This window comes from Bombina bombina, chromosome 6 (genome assembly GCF_027579735.1).
Source record: "Bombina bombina isolate aBomBom1 chromosome 6, aBomBom1.pri, whole genome shotgun sequence".
NCBI classification, from domain to species: Eukaryota; Metazoa; Chordata; class Amphibia; order Anura; family Bombinatoridae; genus Bombina; species Bombina bombina.
Window position 1 is genome coordinate 852,505,863 of NC_069504.1, and position 16,009 is coordinate 852,521,871.

The 16,009-nt window shown below is 43.5% G+C and overlaps 1 protein-coding gene across 1 annotated transcript in view; it reads left to right on the plus strand.

The window, feature by feature from the left end:
* Positions 1–16,009, plus strand: part of STAG3 (stromal antigen 3) — a 1,295,475-nt gene that overhangs the window by 1,067,725 nt on the left and 211,741 nt on the right. The gene's annotated exons all lie outside the window — the stretch shown is intronic.

Consider the following 16,009-nt stretch of genomic DNA (forward strand, 5'->3'; position numbering starts at 1 on the left):
ATTCCTTTCCAAGGTGGTGTCGAGTCGTAACATCAATCAAGAAATAGTGGTTCTTTCTTTGTATCCTAACCCTTCTTCTTCGAAGGAGAGGTTACTTCATAATCTGGACGTGGTTCGGGATTTAAAGTTTCATCTTCAGGCCACAAAGGAGTTCAGACAGACCTCGTCTTTATTTGTTGTGTACTCAGGGAAGTGTAGGAAGCAAAGGGCCTCTGCCACTTCTCTCTCTTTGGTTGAGAAGTATGATCCGTCTGGCATATGAGACAGTGAGACACAAGCCTCCTCAGAGGATTGCGGCTCACATGACTAGAGCTGTGGCCTCTTCTTGAGCCTTTAAGAATGAGGCTTCTATGGAGCAGATTTGTAAGGTGGCCACTTGGTCTTCCTTACATACTTTTGCAAAATTTTATAAATGTGATGTTTTTGCTTCAAGAGAAAGGTTATGCAGGCTGTGGTGCCCTCAATTTAGGGTCCACCTCTTTTTGCACTCCTGTTTTTTTCATTCAGTGTCCTCTAGAGCTTGGGTATTTGTTCCCACAAGTAATGAATGAAGCAGTGTACTCTCCTCCCATTAAGATGAAAAACATAAATTATGCTTACCTGATAATTTCATTTCCATCTGTGGGAGGAGAGTTCACTGCCCCCGCACGTTTCTCCGGTGGGCGGACCTAAATTTAATTTTATTATTCTGGCACCATTTATACCCTGATATTTCTCCTACTGTTCCTTGTTCCCTTGGCAGAATGACTGGGGGATGAGGGGAGTGGGGGAGGTATTTAAGCCTTTATGTGGATTGTTTTTGCCTCCTCCTGGTGGCCAGGTTCTTAATTCCCACAAGTAATGAATGAAGCAGTGGACTCTCCTCCCACAGATGGAAATGAAATTATCAGGTAAGCATAATTGATGTTTCCTCAGGTCCACATAAAGATCAAAAGGCCTCAGCTGTTACTTTAGCTTCTTAGCTAAAGCTCCGGATTTACAAAGCTTACTTAGAGGCTGGTAAGTCATCTCCAAAATGCATTGCAGCCCACTCTACCATATCTTTTTCTACATCATGGTCTTTCAAAATTTGCAAGACATCAATATGGCCACCCTTACATACTTTTACTAAATTCTACCATTTAGATATTTGTTTGTTTTTTAATGTAATTTTCTTTCCTAAGATATGGTGAGTTCACGGCGTCCTCAATTACTGTTGGAAATATCACTCCTGGCCAGCAGGAGGAGGCAAAGAGCACCACTGCCAAGCTGTTAAGTATCACTCTCCTTCCCACAAACCCCAGTCATTCTCTTTGCCTTTGGTGCAAGGAGGAGGTGAGGTTTTGGTGTCTGAAGAAAATTGGATTTATTTCAAGATTTTATTATTGATTTATTATTATTTGAGTAGGTTTACTCTGACCTTTCCTGTCAATATGGGGTCTAGCCATACTCAACGTTAGTCTCTTCAGTAGGGCAGTGGTGGCTTTTAAGCAGTTAGGAACTTGTGAAGTGGGCTTTGCTGCGTTTTCCTCACATGTTGCTGCCCTGGTTTAGAAAGCCAGAGTAGGTTTACTCTGATTTTTCTTCCACAGGTCACTGTAAGTAGTAGCGTCCTTCCATACCATGAGAGTTGTCTTTCTGCCGGATAACTAGAGGTGCAGATAAGTGCCTTGGGTCTTCTGGGAGGAGGCTGGCACTCAAGGGGTAACCATTACAGGGATTACCTCACTTTAGTAAGACGGCACCGTTTTGGGCACAGTATCCTGAGCTCAGGATCTTTTTGGGCAGAGGCAGGCACTATGCTGTGTGACAGAGAATGGGGTTATCTTCCGTTATGACAGTAAGAATCAACCCCTTATTGTTGGCATTATTTTATTGTGAGCTGAGTGTGTGTGTGGTTCACTTTAAAAAAGTTTGCATATGATGCGATATTTGGCAGTTGCGCTTTTATAGCGCTACAGGAAACAACTCCATTTCCCTGGGGCTTCTCTTCCGGTCTGAAGCGCGTGGTTTTAGTAATCTACAGACGCAGCTTCAGACCGGTGATGTGTTTCCTTGAGTTCCGTTCGCTACAGCAGCTGCAGAGAGGGTTTTTGTAGTGAGGACACGGAGTGAAGGGGAGAAGCCTAAATTCTTCAGGGAAATTACTAATGCTACATTTGACATCGTAGGAGCAGGTAGGCACCTCAGTTTCAGGGCTGAGGTGTAGAAGGGCTTATAAGGGTTTGAATAAATTATATTCATTTATTATGGCGGCCCTTTTGTCCTTTTTATTGGGTTAACATCCTCTCTAGAGACGCAGTTATTTATTTTTTCGGTCTCTTAAATAAATAAAAAATAAATAAAAATAATGTACTGTCTCTTTATTTAAAATTATATCCTTCATCATGGAACAGGTTATTGTTCCCATGGATATATGTCCAATTTGTGAGGATAATCTAATTGTGTTGCCCTTGCCTTTTTATTCTTCATGTCATGTATAGATAGAACTTTTAAAGAATAAAGACAGAGTTTTGTTTCAGAGCCAACAGTCTCTCAGGATGATGCTGTTCAGGCAATGCCACAGTTTTCTCCTCAGACGTCCCAAGCCTCATTGGCTTCGCATGCAGTGCCCTATGGTTCCTCTTTATCTCCTGGGGGAGTATATTTGCAAGCAGAAATTGCTGCCCGGGTATCTCCTGTGGTATCTGTGGCATTGGCTGCTATTCGCATTCAGATAGTAAGGTTTCTGTTCCAGGGCAGGCTAGCCTTGTTGCTCTTTCTCATAAGTCTGATGAGGAAGATACATCGGTAGCCTCTAAGGGTGAATCCTTCAGATTTAAGCTTGAACACCTCCGTGTACTGTTAAAGGAGGTTTTGGCTACTCTTGACAACTCAGATACTCATATCGCTTTCAGCCCTTCGAAATCTAGCAAGCTTAATAAATACTTTGATGTTCCTTCCTCTGTGGAGATGTTTCCTGTGCCAGATCGTGCCACTGAGATTATAGCACAGGAATGGGAGAAGCCTGGAATTCCTTTTTCCCTGTCTCCTGTCTTTAAGAAGATGTTTCCATGTTGCTGACTCTATTAAGGAGTTGTTGCAAGCGGTTCCTAAAGTAGAAGGGGCCATTTCTACTCTGGCTAAGAGAACTACTATTACTATTGAGGAGAGTTGTTCCTTTAAGGATCCAATAGACAAAAAGCTGGAAGCTTATTTGAAGAGAATGTTTGTTCATCAAGGTCTTCAATAGCAACCTGCAGTATTTATTGCCACTGTGACAAGTGCGGCAGCCTATTGGTTCGATGGCTTGTCTGAGTCTCTTCAAGCTGAGACTTCCTTAGTGGAGATCAAGGATTAGGATTAAGACTCTTAAGTTAGCCAACTCCTTCATTTTTGACTCTTCCATGCAGGTTATCAAATTGGGAGCAAAGATATCTGATTTCGCTGTGCTGGCACACAGAGCTTTGTGGTTAAAATCTTGGTCAGCCGATGTTTCATCTAAGTCTAAGCTTCTAGCGATTCCTTACAAGGCTTTGACCCTGTTTGGACCCGGTCTCACGGAGATAATTTCTGATATAATGTGTGGAAAAGGATCTTTTGTTCCCCAAGACAAGAAGAATAGACTGAAAGGGCGTCAGAGTAATTTTCGTAACTTCAGAGGTAAGTCTTCCCCTTCCTCTCCCAAGCAGGAACAGTCCAAGTCTTCTTGGAAACCCAGTCAGACTTGGAACAAGGGGCAGCAATCAAAGAAAGCCACAACTGACTCTAAATCAGCATGAAAGGTTTGCCCCATATCCGGGATCGGATAAAGTGGGGGGCAGACTTTCTCAGTTCTCTTAAGCATGAATATGAGATGTCCCGGATCTTTGGGCTGTGGACATAGTATCCCAGGGTTACAAATTAGAATTCAAGACCTTTCCTCCCAGGGACAGGTTCCACCTCTCAAGATTATCTGCAGACCAGATAAAAAAAAGAGTGGTTCTTGTGTACAGGATTTTTCCTCCCTGGGATTGATAGTTCCAGTACAGGAACAGGGTCCAGGTTTCTATTCCAATCTGTAAGTGGTTCCCAAAAAAGAGGGAACTTTCTGACCTATTCTAGACTTAATGTGTCTAAACAAGTTTCTCAGAGTACTGTCCTTCAAGATGGAGACTATTCATTCCATTCTTCCTTTAGTGCAGGAAGGTCAGTTCATGACGACCATAGACCTGAAGGATGCGTACCTTCATGTTCCCATTCACAGGGGTCATCAATAATTTCTGAGATTTGCCTCTCTGGACACACACTTTCATTTTGTGGTTCTTCCAATTGGCCTTGCCACATCTCCCAGAATTTTCTCAAAGGTTCTGGGGGCTCTTTTGGCAGTGATTCAGTCTCGGGGAATTGCAGTGGCACCCTATCTGGACGACATTCTGGTTTCAGGCGCAATCTTTTCAACATGCAAAATCTCACACAGAGATCTTGTTGTCTTTTCTACGTTCCCACGGATGGAAATTGAATCTGGAAAAGAGTTCCCTTGTTCCAGCTTCAAGTGTAGTTTTCTTAGGGACCATAATAGATTCCCTATCGATGAAAATATTTCTGACGGAGGTCAGAAAAGCCAAAATTCTTTACTCTCGCCTCTCTCTACAGTCTACTGTTCGACCATCAGTGGCTCAGTGTATTGAGGCAATTGGTCTGATGGTTGCTTCCATGGACATCATTCCCTTTGCTCGATTCCATTTGAGAGCTCTGCAGTTATGCATGCTCAGGGAATGGAATGGTGACTTTGCGGATCTGTCTGAGGATTGATCTAGATCAGTCGACAAGAGACTCTCTCCCATGGTGGCTTTCTCAAGAACATCTCTCTCAGGGAACATGCTTTTGGAGACCTTCCTGGGTTATTGTGACCACAGACACCATCCTGCTGGGCTGGGGAGCAGTCTGGGACTCGTTAAAGGTGCAGGGACTCTGGTCTCGGGAGGAGTCTGCTCTCCCAATAAACATCTTGGAGTTGAGTGCAATTTTTAATGCTCTGATGGCTTGGCCTCATTTGTCTTTAGCACCGTTTTTTTTTTCAGTTTACAGTCGGACAACATAACCTCAGTGGTTTACATCAACCACCAGGGAGGAACTCGGAGTTCCTTAGCCATGAAGGAGGTGGCTCGGATTATTCAGTGGGTGGAAGCTCACAATTGCTGTCTATCTGCCATCCACATTCCAGGAGTGGGCAATTGGGAAGCGAATTTTCTGAGCATACAGACCTTTCATCCCGGGGAGTGGGAGCTCCATCCGGAGGTGTTCTCCAGCTTTATCCTCAGATGGGAGGTGCCGGAGGTGGATCTGATGGCGTCTCAGCAGAATGCTAAGCTCCCAAGGTACGGTTCAAGGTCAAGAGATCCACAGGCCGCTCTGATAGATGCTCTGGTGGTTCCTTGGGTTTTCAGACTGGCATACCTGTTTCCTCCGTTCGCTCTCCTTCCACGAGTCATTGCTTGTATCAAACAGGAGAGAGCGTTAGTGATTCGAATAGCCCCTGCGTGGCCTCGCAGGATCTAGTATGCAGACCTAGTGGAAATGTCAGCTCTTTCACCTTGGAGACTACCTCTGAGGGAGGACCTTTTACTTCAGGGTCCTTCCTTTATCCAAATCTTGTTTCTCTGAAGCTGACTGCTTGGAGATTGAACGCTTAGTTCTGTCTAAGAGTGTGTTTTCGGAGTCGGTCATTGAGACCTTGATTCAGGCTTGCAAGCCTGTTACTAGGAAGATTTACCATAAGATATGGCGTAAATATCTTTATTAGTGTGAATCCAAAGGCTACTCTTGGAGTAGGGTCAGGATTCCTAGGATTTTGTCTTTTCTCCAGGAAGGTCAGAAGAAGGGTTTGTCTGTCAGTATCCTGAAGGGTCAGATTTCTGCCTTATCTATTTTGCTACATAAGCGTCTGGCGGATGTGCCAGATGTGCAATCTTTTTGTCAGGCCTTGGTCAGAATCAGGCCTGTGTTTAAGTCCATTAATCCTCCTTGGAGCCTTAATCTTGTTCTTAGAATTTTGCAGCAGCCTCTGTTGGAGCCTATATATTCCATAGATATTAAGTTATCTTGGAAGGTTTTGTTTCTTATTGCTATTTCTTCTGCTCGGAGAGTCTCGGAACTTTGCATTGTGATTTGCCTTACCTTACTTTATCTTTCATGCTGATAAGGCGGTTCTTCGTACTGTTTGGTTTTCTTCCTAAAGTTGTTTCAGATAGAAATATTAATCAGGAAATTGTTGTTCCTTCTCTATGTCCTAATCCTTCTTCTCATAAGGAGCGTTTGCTGCACAACTTAGACGAAATTCTACCTACAGGCGACTAAGGATTTTTGCCAGTCTTCTGGCCTGTTTGTTTCTCTGGGAAACGTAAAGGTCAGAAACCTACTGCAACTTCTCTTTCTCTCTGGTCGAGAAGTATAATTTGCTTTGTTTGTTCTTGGGCTTCATTTATTCAAAAATAAAGCTTCTGTGGAACAGATTTGCAAGGTGGCAACTTGTTCTTCTCTGCATACTTTTACCAAATTTTACAAATTTGATACTTCTGCCTCGGTTGAGGCTTCTTTTGGGAGAAAGGTGCTTCAAGCAGTGGTGCCTTCTGTTTAGGATTACCTGTCTTGTCCCTCCCTAGTCCTCTGTGTCCTCTAGTTTGGGTATTGGTTCCCAACAGTAATTGAGGATGCCGTGGACTCACCATATCTTAGGAAAGAAAACAAAACTTATGCTTACCTGATAAATGTATTTATTTCCGGATATGGTGAGTCCACGGCATTTTTATTTTAGGATATTTTTTTTTTTACTAAACCTCAGGCACCTCTTCACCTTGTGTTACTCCTTTTTTTCTCCATTTACCTTTGGTCGAATGACTGGGGTTTGTGGGAAGGGGAGTGATATTATTATTTATTATTATTATACTTTATTTATTAAGCGCCAACATATTCCGCAGCGCTGTCCATGGATACAATTCATTTAAATAAAACAATACAAGACTTGTAAGATACAGGACAAAATTTACAAACACATACAGGAGGGACTGAGGGCTCTATTCCCGTGGGAACTTACAATCTAGAAGGGTAGGAGGTTGAGAAACAGGAGGTGAGGACTGCAAGATTGAGAAGGATGTTAATATAGAGTTAGATGAGGGAAATATTAGGTAAGTGAAATTAATTTATTATTGAGTTGGGTGGTAGGCTTCCCTGAACAGAAAAGTCTTCAGGGAGCATTTAAAGGAAGAAAGATTAGGGCAAAGCCTGACAGCACGAGGGAGAGTGTTCCAGAGGGTAGGTGCTGCACAACAGAAGTCCTGCAGTCTAGCATGAGAGGAGGTGATAGTTGCGGATGCAAGGAGCAGGTCATTGTTGGATCTTAGTGGACGGGCTGGAGTATACTTGTGTATTAGAGAGGATAGGTAGAGGGGAGCGGCGTTGGTGAGAGTTTTGTATGTAAGGGTGAGAATTTTGAATTTAATTCTGCTGTGAATGGGGAGCCAATGAAGGGACTCACAGAGAGGTGCAGCAGATACAGATCGACGGGAAAGGTGGATCAGCCTGGCAGAGGCATTTAGGATGGATTGAAGGGGGGAGAAGCGGGAAAGAGGAAGGCCAGAGAGTAGGTTGTTGCAGTAGTCAAGTCGGGAGATAACAAGGGAGTGGATTATTGCTTTGTGGTGTCAGCGCTCAGAAAAGGGCGAATTTTGGAAATATTGCGTAGATGATTGCGGCAGGATGTAGAAAGCGATTGGATATGGGGGATGAAGGATAGGTTTGAGTCAAGTGTGACTCCGAGGCAGCGGACTTGGGGCGATGGGGAAATGGTGATGCCGTCAACAGGGATAGAGAATTCAGAAGTCGGCGTAGAGCTTGAGGGGGGATAAGAAGGAGCTCAGTCTTGGACATGTTAATCTTTAGGTGGTGAGAGGCCATCTGGGAAGAAATACCAGATAAGCAGTTGCTGACATGAGAGAGGACAGAGGGAGAGAGAGCAGGGGTGGAGAGGTAGATCTGGGTGTCATCAGCATAGAGGTGATATTTGAAACCATAACTGTTGATAAGTTTACCCAGCGAAGAAGTATAGATGGAGAAGAGTAGAGGACCCAGAACAGATCCTTGAGGTACTCCAACAGACAGAGGCATAGGAGAGGAGGAGTCGCCGGCAACTGACACAGAAAAAGACCTGTGAGAAAGATAGGAGTGAATCCAGGAAAGAGCAGTGTCACAGAGGCCAAAAGAGCTAAGGGTCTGTAGGAGGAGGGGGTGTCAACTGTGTCGAAGGCAGCTGAGAGGTCAAGTAAGATGAGTATAGAGTAGTGGCCAATATTTTTAGCAGAGAGAAGATCGTTTGTGACCTTGGTAAGGGCAGTCTCAGTTGAGTGTTTTGGGCGGAATCCGGATTGCAGTGGGTCAAGCAAGGAGTTGGCGGACAGGAAGTGGGTTAGGCTTAACAGCTTGGCTGTGGTGCTCTTTGCCGCCTCCTGCTGGCCAGGAGTGATATTCCCAACAGTAATTGAGGATGCCGTGGACTCACCATATCCGGAAATAAATAGATTTATCAGGTAAGCATACATTTTGTTTTTTAATTGAGGTTTTTGTAGGTACAGCATATAACACACTTCCCAGTACAGCAATATCATGTTTAAAGAATATGATCAATACAATAATAATTATTAGAAATAATAATAATAATCATACATATCATAATATACTAAAACATATTTACCAAATATATCCAAATAATATATTTATGTGGAAGCCTATCTCTATTTATTTTAAGGATATGATGAATGCAGCTTAGGCCCACCATGTAATTTAAACCAACTCTATGTTCAATAAAGCAGTATGTGGAGACTTCTAGACATATTGAGGCCTATTTATCATATGTCTGTCGGACCTGATCCGACAGTGCGGATCAGGTCCGACAGACATCGCTGAATGTAAAGAGCAATACGCTCTCCATATTCAGCATTGCACCAGCAGCTCTTGTGAGCTTCTGATGCAATGCCGCCCCCTGCAGACTCGCGGCCAATCGGCCGCCAGCAGGGGGGTGTCAATCAACCCGATCGTACTCGATCGGGTTGATTTCCAGCGATTGCTGTCCGCCTCATCAGAGTCTTTAAACCGATGCTCCATAACTTGTGTTTCTGGCGAGTCTGAAGACTCGCCAGAAACACGGGCCCACAAGCTCCTTACGGAGCTTGATAAATGGGCCCCATTGAGTCTATAAGGTTATCATCAAGCATATACAAGACTTTTAAACTAATATGACTAGCCAGTACTAAATACATATACCTATGTTCCAAACTAATGTGGATAGCACATGGGTAAAGAAGATAATTAAAACATTAGGGGTATGAGCATGTGGCATTTTGAACTCTTTAGCTATCATGTCAAAAGTATATTGTGCTTATAATTGATATTGTATAGTAAGTTATAAAAGAACCAGCTAGGAACTACTGACACCAACTCAAAATAAAAATAAAAACATGTTGTCTATCAGGTAGAGGGCTAACTTTAGTATAACTTTGCTAAATAAAAAAAAACAGGAGACCTACCTTACTGACCAAATGTCAGTCTAGACCTACCTTGCTGACCAAATATTACTCTCTTTGTGTACAAATAGTCTCTAAAATAAGTAGTTAAACAAAAACAATAAATCATACAGTAAGGGAGAGAGCTGTCTAGTAAACTTATGTAGGAAGGTAATTACAATATTACTGACTAATAGTAGTATGCCTATATGGGGGACTGTACAGCTCCTCTAAGGCAAACTGAAAATATTAGTACATAACAGTATTCTACTGCAAATAAAGCTCTATAGAACCCGGTAACAAGTTGAATCTTAAGAGCTACAGAAATAGCAGTTTTGTTATACAGAGGAATATTTAGCATAATACTTCATCTACATCAGCTCTCTCTCTATATGGCAGTGTGAAAGAGTCTACCCTAGTTTCCAAATGACTGTTCCCATAAGGAATTCTCCATGAAATCTAGATAATAAAACTCATATCTATAGATCCCCATTAATTAGAATTTGTCTGGGAGGAAATATAGGTAGTGTCCGCAATCTATCCTACACCGGTCCTGCTGCGTCCACCTCTTCTTGCTCCCCGGAGAGAGCCAGGCAACATTGCAGATCCAAAAGAGCAAAGGCTGCTGTTTCGATTATATTGGACTGTTCTAAGTATAGAACATGATCTTTGAGCGCATCTTGGTATGTCTCTATCCTGAGCCTCATACCTTGTGGTATCGCCAGTGTCCTGAGCTGATCTGATGTGTCGATAAATTAGGCAGGCTCCGGCTCTCCGAGAAAGTGTCCTCAGTATAGGGACCTAGTCTGACACCCTATTCCAGAAGATCTGCCGCATCCTCCCAGGCAGGGATAGAGAGCTCACAGGGAGTATTCATAGACCGGTTCAACAGCAAACATACAGGGTCTCCCATTATGGTGGACTGTCCAATGTTCAGTAGCTGGAGTGGCAGCAACTCTGCAGTATCTGTATACTCCAAGAAATCTCGGGAATGGCTCTCTCCATATTTGTGGTCTCCACAAGAGATTGGAGGTGGTCCAGTCAAAAAACAATCTTGTGCTCATATTCTTTCAAAAGGTCTCACAAAACTATATAAACTTTCTCCATTTAGATTTGCAATCTTCAGCGCACTCATAGCGTGTCAATATGGCAGAGACCCGAAGGAGCTCTGCCTAGGGTTTGGTGATAGGCTGCAACCTTAAAGCAGCTCCAGAATAGTGCTGGTAGCAAATCATATTATGTTATGTTTCTTTGATACAGAATCCTTAGTAGGTTTGTGGTCTGCTAATTTCAGAATCAGATGTCATCAAGAACTATAGGATTTATGTGGATAGATCTTAAGGCTTCAGCAGCAAATAATATTGCAACCTGTCATGGCCTCTGCCCGGAAGTTCCCCCATTTTTATGTTTTTGCTTCTTTGGAAACAGCCTTTTATAGGAAAGTTCTCTAGGCAGCAATGTCTAGAAAATATGTACCTGCCTTTTGAAAATTGTTGTCACGCCCAACATTACTCATGGACTCCACAGCTTGGGTATTAGTTCCCATGCACAATGGATTGTAGACTCTCACCACCTTTTGAAACAAAACAAAAGTTATGCTTGATAAATTAATGGTGTAGATAAAAGGAAGGCACCTATAGACTTAAGTGTTTAGACAGTATAAAATATTTTTTCTTTCATGTAATTGGCAAGAGTCCATGAGCTAGTGACGTATGGGATATACATTCCTACCAGGAGGGGGCAAAGTTTCCCAAACCTCAAATGCCTATAAATACACCTCCCACTACACCCACAATTCAGTTTTACAAATTTTGCCTCCTATGGAGGTGGTGAAGTAAGTTTGTGCTTGATTTTTCTGATTTCTTCTATGATAAGCGCTTCTAAGCAATCTGAAGCCCAATTCCTCTCAGAGTACAGTGTTTGTCAGAGGGATATGAAGAGAGTATTGCCTATTGATTTTGTGGTTTCTCTCACGGGAAATCTTTTCAAGGGTTTTCGATGATATACTCTTATATACCATTCCCTCTGCTGATAGTTTTCAGTACTGGTTTGGCTATCTGCTATACTGTATGTGGATGGGTGTCTTTTGGTAAGTATGTATCATTGTTTAAGACACTCTCAGCTATGGTTTGGCACTTTATGTATTAATATAAAGTTTTAAATATATGTATTTTACTTATATTTGCAATGAGTCAGGTCTATGTATATTTCCCTTTGCAGTCTAAACAGTCTCAGTTTAGGAATCATGTTGGGAAGTTTATTTAAGCTTTCTCCAACATAGGTGTGTCCGGTCCACGGCGTCATCCTTACTTGTGGGATATTCTCTTCCCCAACAGGAAATGGCAAAGAGCCCAGCAAAGCTGGTCACATGATCCCTCCTAGGCTCCGCCTACCCCAGTCATTCTCTTTGCCGTTGTACAGGCAACATCTCCACGGAGATGGCTTAGAGTTTTTTAGTGTTTAACTGTAGTTTTTCATTATTCAATCAAGAGTTTGTTATTTTCAAATAGTGCTGGTACGTACTATTTACTCAGAAACAGAAAAGAGATGAAGAATTCTGTTTGTATGAGGAAAATGATTTTAGCAACCGTAACTAAAATCCATGGCTGTTCCACACAGGACTGTTGAGAGCAATTAACTTCAGTTGGGGGAACAGTTTGCAGTCCCTTGCTGCTTGAGGTATGACACATTCTAACAAGACGATGTAATGCTGGAAGCTGTCATTTTCCCTATGGGATCCGGTAAGCCATGTTTATTTCGATTGTAAATAAGGGCTTCACAAGGGCTTATTTAAACTGTAGACTTTTTTTGGGCTAAATCGATTGATATTAACACTTATTTAGCCTTGAGGAATCATTTATTCTGGGTATTTTGATTTAATAATATCGGCAGGCACTGTTTTAGACACCTTATTCTTTAGGGGCTTTCCCAAAGCATAGGCAGAGTCTCATTTTCGCGCCGGTGTTGCGCACTTGTTTTTGAGAGGCATGGCATGCAGTCGCATGTGAGAGGAGCTCTGATACTTATAAAAGACTTCTGAAGGCGTCATTTGGTATCGTATTCCCCTTTGGGTTTGGTTGGGTCTCAGCAAAGCAGATACCAGGGACTGTAAAGGGGTTTAAAGCTTAAAACGGCTCCGGTTCCGTTATGTTAAGGGTTAAAGCTTCCAAAATTGGTGTGCAATATTTTCAAGGCTTTAAGACGCTGTGGTGAAAATTTGGTGAATTTTGAACAATTCCTTCATGTTTTTTCGCAATTGCAGTAATAAAGTGTGTTCAGTTTAAAATTTAAAGTGACAGTAACGGTTTTATTTTAAAACGTTTTTTGTACTTTCTGATCAAGTTTATGCCTGTTTAACATGTCTGAACTACCAGATAGACTGTGTTCTGAATGTGGGGAAGCCAGAATTCCTATTCATTTAAATAAATGTGATTTATGTGATAATGACAATGATGCCCAAGATGATTCCTCAAGTGAGGGGAGTAAGCATGGTACTGCATCATTCCCTCCTTCGTCTACACGAGTCTTGCCCACTCAGGAGGCCCCTAGTACATCTAGCGCGCCAATACTCCTTACTATGCAACAATTAACGGCTGTAATGGATAATTCTGTCAAAAACATTTTAGCCAAAATGAACCCTTGTCAGCGTAAGCGTGGCTGCTCTGTTTTAGTTACTGAAGAGCATGACGACGCTGATATTAATATCTCTGAAGGGCCCCTAACCCAATCTGAGGGGGCCAGGGAGGTTTTGTCTGAGGGAGAAATTACTGATTTAGGGAACATTTCTCAGCAGGCTGAATCTGATGTGATTACATTTAAATTTAAATTGGAACATCTCCGCATTTTGCTTAAGGAGGTATTATCCACTCTGGATGATTGTGAAAATTTAGTCATCCCAGAGAAACTATGTAAAATGGACAAGTTCCTAGAGGTGCCGGGGCTCCCAGAAGCTTTTCCTATACCCAAGCGGGTGGCGGACATTGTTAATAAAGAATGGGAAAGGCCCGGTATTCCTTTCGTCCCTCCCCCCATATTTAAAAAATTGTTTCCTATGGTCGACCCCAGAAAGGACTTATGGCAGTCAGTCCCCAAGGTCGAGGGAGCGGTTTCTACTTTAAACAAACGCACCACTATTCCCATAGAGGATAGTTGTGCTTTCAAAGATCCTATGGATAAAAAATTAGAAGGTTTGCTTAAAAAGATGTTTGTTCAGCAGGGTTACCTTCTACAACCCATTTCATGCATTGTCCCTGTCACTACTGCCGCATATTTCTGGTTTGATGAACTGCTTAAGGTGCTCGATAGTGACTCTCCTCCTTATGAGGAGATTATGGACAGAATCGATGCTCTCAAATTGGCTAATTCTTTCACTCTAGACGCCTCTTTGCAATTGGCTAAGTTAGCGGCTAAGAACTCTGGGTTTGCTATTGTGGCGCGCAGAGCGCTTTGGTTGAAATCTTGGTCGGCTGATGCGTCTTCCAAGAACAAGCTACTAAACATTCCTTTCAAGGGGAAAACGCTGTTTGGTCCTGACTTGAAAGAGATTATCTCTGATATCACTGGGGGTAAGGGCCACGCCCTTCCTCAGGATCGGCCTTTCAAGGCAAAAAATAGACCTAATTTTCGTCCCTTTCGTAAAAACGGACCAGCCCAAGGTGCTACGTCCTCTAAGCAAGAGGGTAATACTTCTCAGGCCAAGCCAGCTTGGAGACCAATGCAAGGCTGGAACAAGGGAAAGCAGGCCAAGAAACCTGCCACTGCTACCAAGACAGCATGAAATATTGGCCCCCGATCCGGGACCGGATCTGGTGGGGGGCAGACTCTCTCTCTTCGCTCAGGCTTGGGCAAGAGATGTTCTGGATCCTTGGGCGCTAGAAATAGTCTCCCAGGGTTATCTTCTGGAATTCAAGGGACTTCCCCCAAGGGGGAGGTTCCACAGGTCGCAGTTGTCTTCAGACCACATAAAAAGACAGGCGTTCTTACATTGTGTAGAAGACCTGTTAAAAATGGGAGTGATTCATCCTGTTCCATTAAGAGAACAAGGGATGGGGTTCTACTCCAATCTGTTCATAGTTCCCAAAAAAGAGGGAACGTTCAGACCAATCCTAGATCTCAAGATCTTAAACAAATTTCTCAAGGTCCCATCGTTCAAGATGGAAACCATTCGAACTATCCTTCCTTCCATCCAGGAAGGTCAATTCATGACCACGGTGGATTTAAAGGATGCGTATCTACATATTCCTATCCACAAGGAACATCATCGGTTCCTAAGGTTTGCATTCCTGGACAAACATTACCAGTTCGTGGCGCTTCCTTTCGGATTAGCCACTGCTCCAAGGATTTTCACAAAGGTACTAGGGTCCCTTCTAGCGGTGCTAAGACCAAGGGGCATTGCAGTAGTACCTTACCTGGACGACATTCTGATTCAAGCGTCGTCCCTTCCTCAAGCAAAGGCTCACACGGACATTGTCCTGGCCTTTCTCAGATCTCACGGCTGGAAAGTGAACGTGGAAAAGAGTTCTCTATCCCCGTCAACAAGGGTTCCCTTCTTGGGAACAATTATAGACTCCTTAGAAATGAGGATCTTTCTAACAGAGGCCAGAAAAACAAAGCTTCTGGACTCTTGTCGGATACTTCATTCCGTTCCTCTTCCTTCCATAGCTCAGTGCATGGAAGTGATCGGGTTGATGGTGGCGGCGATGGACATAGTTCCTTTTGCGCGCATTCATCTAAGACCATTACAACTGTGCATGCTCAGTCAGTGGAATGGGGACTATACAGACTTGTCTCCGAAGATACAAGTAAATCAGAGGACCAGAGACTCACTCCGTTGGTGGCTGTCCCTGGACAATCTGTCTCAAGGGATGATGTTCCACAGACCAGAGTGGGTCATTGTCACGACCGACGCCAGTCTGATAGGCTGGGGCGCGGTCTGGGGATCCCTGAAAGCTCAGGGTCTTTGGTCTCGGGAAGAATCTCTTCTACCGATAAATATTCTGGAACTGAGAGCGATATTCAATGCTCTCCAGGCCTGGCCCCAGCTTGCGAGGACCAGGTTCATACGGTTTCAATCAGACAACATGACGACTGTTGCGTACATCAACCATCAGGGGGGAACAAGGAGTTCCCTAGCGATGGAAGAAGTAACCAAAATTATTCTTTGGGCGGAGTCTCACTCCTGCCACCTGTCTGCTATCCACATCCCAGGAGTGGAAAATTGGGAAGCGGATTTTCTGAGTCGTCAGACATTGCATCCGGGGGAGTGGGAACTCCATCCGGAAATCTTTGCCCAAGTCACTCACCTGTGGGGCATTCCAGACATGGATCTGATGGCCTCTCGTCAGAACTTCAAAGTTCCTTGCTACGGGGCCAGATCCAGGGATCCCAAGGCGGCTCTAGTGGATGCACTAGTAGCACCTTGGACCTTCAAACTAGCTTATGTGTTCCCGCCATTTCCTCTCATCCCCAGGCTGATAGCCAGGATCAAGCAGGAGAGGGCGTCGGTGATCTTGATA